Genomic DNA, 7,762 nt, shown 5'->3' on the forward strand with positions numbered 1-7,762 from the left:
ATAAACTGGTGTAGAAGCAGACACGTAACACAGGACTTTTGAGTTCCCACACCTTTGCTTGTATGCCAGGAGACTAAACCTTCCCTTTCAAACTATTAGAAAGTGATAGCAACAGCAAATCAGTCTTTGTTCAATCAAAGCTACAGAATTCTTTTTTTTTGTGCAAAATTAGATCTCTCCAGACACTGTCTCTTCAAGCATACATGATGTATGCAGTTGGCCTTTTTTCTCAAAAACAAGAAACATTAGTCAATTCAGCAGAAAGAGGGTTTGTGGATTTCTGTGGGCTCATATAATCACAAAAGGAATTGCCTCGTTTGATCCAGACCATATGCAGGTGATGATAGGTCCATCCTGCTGATTCAGATATAATAATTCAGCTTCAGTTGGCTATAAAATAAAAACTACATCTTAATGTATCTGAGTTTTTATTTTGTTTGTTTTGGAGTGGGGTTTTTTGGTTGGTTTTTTTTTTTGGGGGGGGCTTTTTTTTTTTGTTTGCTTCTTTGTTGGGTTTGTTGGGGGTTTTTTGTTTGGTTTTTTTTAAGTCATGTGCATTGAGCATCAGAATGCTTTGTCAGATAATGCTTTCAGTTGATGCTTTTGGACACTTGAATGCATGTAGCTCCTGACAATGATTATATGCACGTGTTCCATATAATTCCAAAAGCACACCCATTATGAAAGATTAGTACATTTGTGCTTATGATGTATTTAGGTCGTCTGTTACTGAATATTTCTACTGTCAGTACAACAAAAGTGTGATGATCACAGTTAAAGCTTAACAAAGAAAATGCTGTCAGGCAATTAGTAAGCTGAAGTCAGCAGTACTAAAGTGAAATATATCATGTTTGGAATAGCACAGTGTTTTGCTTGTGATAAATGTTGAAACAGGTCCTCATACTCAGAACATATCCTAGCCTTGGAAAAAGTTTAGCGTCTGAAACTCTCTCTGCCAAAAAAACAACCAACCAACCAAAAAACCCCACCAAAACCCCAAACTCCAAAAACAACACCACAAACAAAATCCCACAACTTTGGCTTCTTATTAGATTTTTTACATTTCTTTACAAAACTGTCTCAGCCACTGGACATCCAGAAAGGTAAGTATTTATTCAATATAGCGCTTTAGCCTTTTATGAAAATGGTAGCAACACACTAGAGGACACACAACAAACTTATATATCTGCTTAAGAAAAAGGAGAGTCTATCAAAGAAATCTCAAACACTGCAGAAATTTTAGGAAAAAATCAAGTGAGTCTTGTTCTTGAAAGTACTTAACACACAGCCCCAAGAAGTGAGGTTTCCCTTTACTGTTAAGACCATGCCTTGAACTCCAGAGAACTAAATTCTGACTCTGTTAACTCTTGAGTGCTGGAATACTAATGTACAGTATAAAGTGAAAGAAATTCAGCAAAGAAAAGGTTTTGGCAAGATTGATAAAAGCATCAATACTAAATGCTTGGCAAGTAAAACAGCTATGGAAGGTGCAACTGCTTTCATGTACATGAATAGTACAGACCAAAAGAAAGTAGTAAAAATTGCTTGGTAAATCAAACTTTGTCTCAATAATATTTGTCATTACAAGTCTTAGAGAGATTACTGGAAAGAATGAAAATTGGGGAGGGTGAGAAAAGGAAGTGAAACTCTGTTTAGGACAGCCTACATCTGGCTGCCTGCATGGATTGGTACCTTCTCACTGGTTTGCAGGGGACGCCCGGTGATGGTGACCAAGAAGCAATAAGTAAGCCACGCCTTATAAACCCTAAACCACACAACCCTCTGTAACTGCTACAGTAACCTGGCAAGTGATCTCTGATAGTCTTTGGTATTGTTTAGTGAAGTTTATGCCTGTAATGGGATTCATAAGTTAAAAATTCCCTGGCAGTTGGCATATGTTGCAGAGAGCTCGACAATGACAAACGCACGCACAGTTGTACATATGAGGCCCAAAGCTTTTCAAGCCTTTATTTTCAGGACAGGCAGCCATCAGCCAGATGCTTTGGGAAGTCCACCACTTTTATTCCATAGGGAAGAAGCTGTCCTTTGGCAGTTCACTTGCAAAAAATTCTACGTGCCCACTAATTGTGATCACTCTGTGTCTGTGGCACACTCGTTTAATGTCATATAACTGACCTTCCACATGCATGACTTTCAGGTACTGTGCAGGCAGGAAGAACCAAACTGCTTAGATATATATGGCTCCATTCAAAGTTACAGAAAATCATCTTAGAATCTATTTAATGGCAGATGAACCAGAATGAGACAATGACTGTGAACACTTGACACTGAATTTTAATTCACCATTTATCTTTACTGACATATGTCCTTCATTATGATGGTCAACAGTGTCTAAAAACATTCTGAAAACAATTTTGTTCTGAAGGAAAATCATTCCATTTTCTGTGAAGTTCTACTTTTTGTCTCTCTAATCCCACAATTCCATTTAGTTCTCATGGAAACACTTTTCTCTCAAAGGAAAAGGGATTTCTTAGGCAGCTAGATAGTCCTCTGCTGCCTTTGTCCATAGCCTTCAATTGACTTTCCACTACACCAAGTGCCAAGACAACAGCCAGAGCACACTGTGTTCCACATGTACAGCAAATATGGTGCCCTTGGACAGCAAGAACTCCATTCTTAAAATTAAAACTTAAAAATTAGAAGAATAAATTCTTGAACCAGTCAGTAACTTTCTGTCAACTCTCACAGGAGAGGCAACCAGAGTATCTCTGAAAAGGAGAGGAAAACAATCCAACAATCCTATTCCACACAGGGTAAACTACCACCATCTGAGTGCAGAACTCAAAAGATACTTGTGAAGTTCCAGATGCACAGATTTCACTTTTTGGATATACTTGTATCTCTGATCCAAGTCTCTGATCCAGGTTACAGCTTCTTAATCCTTTCCCACTCCACTCCTCAGTAAGGAAGCTCTCTCTTACTTTCTGCCCTATTCCAGATACAGCTGCATAAGCTTCCTCCCATTCTATCTCCTTACATAGAACAAAGACATTATGTTTCTCTTTAATACATTTTAACTGCTTTTAATGACATTTGGCAGCTGAAAAGAAGGAAAGAATATTCACCAACTCTCAGATATGTAACAACAGTTAAGTGTTGTGCAAAGCACACCTCAGTAATTCTGCAGCAATCAGAGCTAGGATAGGATTAAGAGTACAGACAGGTACGTGGACAGCTGCCTTCTTCAATTCATTCTGCTTATTTTCCTTATGGGGTCTCTATTTCAGTTTTTAATTATGTGCTATGGGATATGAGTGTGGAACAGACTTTGACAATCTGAACTGTTTTCTCAGGACACCAGCCAGCATTGACAACACACTATTTTTCAGGATGAATTACTTTGGTAGGCAGAACTACAATGACATCAGGAAAATGGCAGCCACAACATTAGTAATGGCAGCATTTCCTCTCACTCAGACTTGTATGGTGTCATGAGGAACTTGCATTCACTGGTAAGAAAGACACTGGAAGCACATAGGGTCAATCCAAGTAGGTTACTGTCTTCTTGCTGGTTTTTTGGGGTGTTTTTTTCCTAATTCTCCATTGTTGTGATCTTCAATTTTGAATGTGTTGAATTACCAGGAAAGAAAAACCGCACTTTACCAAACCAGCATAATGGATGACAGAAAAATACATTCAGAATCAGGACAAGAATACTAAGAATACAAATAAGTTCTGGAGTTGTGTTAGTTTGAGGATCCTAAAATTATCTTTACATTCTTTAAAATTATTTCCAGAGGGATTTTATAATGCTTTGCTGCCACAAATACAGAGAAAAATCCTAATTCCATGAATAGTATTTGGCCATAGACAACAGGCAAATCAGGCCACTGCCAAAGCAGCAAACTAACATGGGGCATTAAAAGAACTGCAGTGCATTACCTGCTTCAACCCTACAAAGCCAGGCTTGGTTCTGGTACTGTTAGACAAGAGCCAAGGAAGACTCAGGATCTGAGGGGAGGCTGCAGCCATATGTGGGAGCCCTATTCAACAACAGTTTTCAAATCCACCAGGATTTACCAGCTTGTAGCCTCAGATGTGTCCCTTTCTTCACATTCTCTTTTTCCTCTACAGGAATGACTCAATCTCTTTTCTCAGGGACAGCAAATCTCAAATTTGTTTATACTACTTTGAGTAGCTTCTTCCTGATGTTCCAGGGACTACAGGGAAGGCAGAGTTACATCTTTACTCTTTAACCAAGCTGTGTGTGCCTTTGAAATCAATGTTAGCAGCAGAAGTAGAAAGTGAGATTTTAGGACTTAATTTCACTATCATATACAAATATACAAGTCCATCTGGCAACCTCAGAGGGATTTTTGACTTTCTGCCCTGCTAATACCCTGCATACCATGACAGGAGAAAGGGAGGTATTTAACATCCACAGCAGACAGAAACCCCTTGAGTCTCTACTCCTTCATTTCTGCTACTGCTGCTATTCTTATGTACTCTCATCAAGTAAGTTATTTCCTTACCAGGTTTATGATGATGTAACCACCTTGTCTTCAACTGAGTTATTGATTTATACTAGCATAAGAGAAGAGTCAGGCCTAATAAATATCTGCAAGATGAAAATAAAGACCAATTAGTGCTTGCACAGAAGCTGTTTGCACTAAAATTAATTCCATCTGCAGTAAATCTAGACAGCAGACAGAAATGTCAGTAGAAAACCAAGGATATTTTATTTTGCTTTTGTCTTTCTATTTACTTTATTTTAAGGAGATATATATTTTTTTTCAATCAATGCTTTTTGTTAAAGTTGTCATTAAATGTAAATGGATTAAGCCCAATTCTGCCAGACAGTATGTGCTCTTCAAGAGCCCTACAGTATGAAAGCATCTTCCTTGAGTCTACAGATTTCTGCACAGCAAGGGTTCTTCAATGGTTTCTCAGCATTTATACATGTCATCTCACATCACAGACTTGGCTATTACAAAGAGACAGTGGTACCTTCCACACAAGGGTCATAGGCCACTGTTATTGACATATGCCTTTAATCCTTTGGATGCTTCAAAAGATGAAGATTAGCAGCAATCCTCAGAACTGGCACCCAGGAGATAGCTATTTGTCAAAAAGTTGATATTATTGATGCTTACAAAAGAAGGAGAGTATGTAATTTATCTAATAAAAGTCAGGTCTTGTTTGCCTAGACTCCAGAGTTTTGACAGTTCCCTCGTTGAATTGTTTGATGTTGAGTTTCATGTAATAAATGCAAATTTTTTATCAGCTATGCATCTTCTTAGGAACAACTGGTATTATTGTGTGGATTTTCTTCCTTGGTTTTCTCCAGAGTTTTTTCTCTTAAAGTCTTTGTTTCCTTTAGAATTCATCATAAATGACATAATTATATGTCTTTTTCTCCCTTGATTGAGAGCATTTCTTACAAATGATGATTTACCACTTGGAAATTACAAATAACATGAATAGATACAATTATTATACTGCAGAATTTCCTTTAAAATCCAGAAATGTGGTTTAGCTGAACTGTTCATAAATTATAAGTAGGCAGGTCACATTATTTCTCTAATCTTCATATAACCCTTGATGCAAATTAAAGTGTTGCCTCAAACTGGATAGAAAGTTTCCTCTGAAATGTTGAACATATTTAAGATTGGGATGAACAGAAATGGATGGAAAATACAAGTAAAAGAAACTACACAAAATAATTACTCTTATGGGGATATTTTTAGGCCTGTTTCAGGAAGACAGTGTTCCAGCTGAGGTTTAACTGAGACAGAGTCAGACCGAAACTCATTGAATCTACTGAAAACCTTCCCATTAATTTTGACTAGACTTTGGACCAATTTAAGGAGACGTTGCATTAACAACTTCTTCAGTTTTTGAGTCCCACTTTCCATAGTGAGAAAGAACAGTTATGCAGTGCTTAAAAGTGTAAACTGGTTGTATGGGGCTAGCAGTGTTTTTATAGGGTCACCTCTTATCACAGGATTTGTTTATGGAATGCTCAGGCATGTCTTGTAGGTGATTCCCTACAGTTTATGAAGATGAATCAAACCTTTTTATTTGTCAAACACAAATAGTATTTCTTTTTTTGTTTGTTTCTGTTCCTATGAAACTTCCAGAATGCAAATGTTTTCCACTTTAGAAACACAATTAAAGTAAAATGGAAATAATTTGACTATGGAGTTGATTAATTAATGAAATAAAAGCCCAGGAACACTTTTACACATATGACTGCATGTGTTCATTAGTGTGTTAGTTAATGCTGGTACACACACTCACTAAGGGGTACATCAGAGAGTCTGTTACAGAAAGTATGGCCTGAAGCCCACTGAAATCAATCTCAACATGCAATGACTTCAATAGAGTCCTGTGTGCATGTCTTTGCAACAGATGGCTGTTAACAGCCAGTTCTGAGTATTTGAAACAGGCTCATCCTCTCTTCCAAAAGGAGGACCAGAGCATCCATTAATGGAGTGAGGAGAGGAGGTGAGAGAGCCAGGAGAATTACAGATCAAAGAGCTGCAATTAGGCAGTGTTAATGAGGAATACACTCAAAAGGTTTCCACTTTTCTAAAAAGGCTCCACTTTGTTTTGTAAACAGAACTCTGTGTAACTTAGAGCCATCTATCCATAGGCATGTATCAGATCACGTGGATCAACTCACAGGAAATAAACCCTTTAAGAGGCAACAAACATATTGATACAGACACAATTCAGGGGTGTATCAAATGTATCTAGAGAAGTGCTCACTCTGTGATGTGTTACTCCATTCAAGGAATAAAACACCCCGAGTCTGATTACAATAAGAATATAAAAGTAAGATGTAAGTTTCTACAGTTTAGCACCACCCTAAGCCTGAAGAGTTTGAGAAACAGCTTCACATTGAACTCAACTTATTTCTCTGCTTCTAAGTCCTCTCTCACCATATGCTTTCTCTTATTTTCACTCATCTGAATTTTCTGTCAGTGCAATTTGTGAGACTCCATAAAACTATAACCTCTTCTGGGTGGCAAATTGCTTTTAGCAGGCTGGTGAATCAAACAATTTCAAATAAAAAGCAGGAAAATGTGTCAGAAGTCCCAGCAGAGGGACAGATAAGGACCACCTTTCTTCTGCTATGATGAATTTGTAGACCTGTTCATTAGGTGTAGTGCAACTTAACCACCTTGACAAAACAAAAGTATTACATGTGAAGAAACTAGAACTTACAAGGAGACCTGTTATTGACTGTATTGTCTCAGTGGCCGTAGTAAGTGAGTCACTGTAAGGAACAAATATCCAAGCAAAGCCCAGAATGATGTCCAAATACTTGATAACAACCACTTTCCTCAGTATCGTTTGTGCCAGGAGGGACAGACTCCTGGAAAACAAAATGCACCAAGAAGAGTAAGTGGTGGTCCAAATGGTAGAACCATCAACAGCTGTACAGGCCAGTAACAAGGACCACCCAAACAGGTAACACCATCACAAGGGTGGCATAGCATTTATTGACAGAGATAGTAAAATTAGGAAAGAAAAAAAACAAACCAGAAAAATTGTTCCAGTTGGAAAATCACAACTGTACTAAATGTGAAACCTCTTATGTTCATGACTATTTTGTTTTTAATAGACCATCTTTAGTATATTGCTAATATTTTAATTGAACACAAAAGATATGCTGCTTTCTAAAGGAATGAGAAAAGGAATGAAATATGCATGTAAGAGAAACAATTTTTTATCTGGATGACCACTACTGGTCACACTATTTTCTTATGTTCTTCTGTCAGTTTGCTTTCTTAGT

The 7,762-nt window shown here is 37.6% G+C and overlaps 1 long non-coding RNA gene across 1 annotated transcript in view; it reads right to left on the bottom strand.

The window, feature by feature from the left end:
- LOC139677692 (uncharacterized) overlaps window positions 1–7,250 on the bottom strand; it is a 55,579-nt gene extending 48,329 nt beyond the window's left edge. The window contains exons 1-2 of the long non-coding RNA XR_011698904.1: window positions 7,192–7,250; window positions 4,494–4,579 (exon numbers count right to left, since the gene is read on the bottom strand). This is a non-coding gene — a long non-coding RNA (uncharacterized lncRNA). The remainder of the gene's footprint in view (window positions 1–4,493; window positions 4,580–7,191) is intronic.
- Between the last annotated feature and the right edge of the window lie 512 nt (window positions 7,251–7,762).

This window comes from Pithys albifrons, chromosome 12, assembly GCF_047495875.1.
Source record: "Pithys albifrons albifrons isolate INPA30051 chromosome 12, PitAlb_v1, whole genome shotgun sequence".
In the NCBI taxonomy this organism is placed as follows: Eukaryota; Metazoa; Chordata; class Aves; order Passeriformes; family Thamnophilidae; genus Pithys; species Pithys albifrons.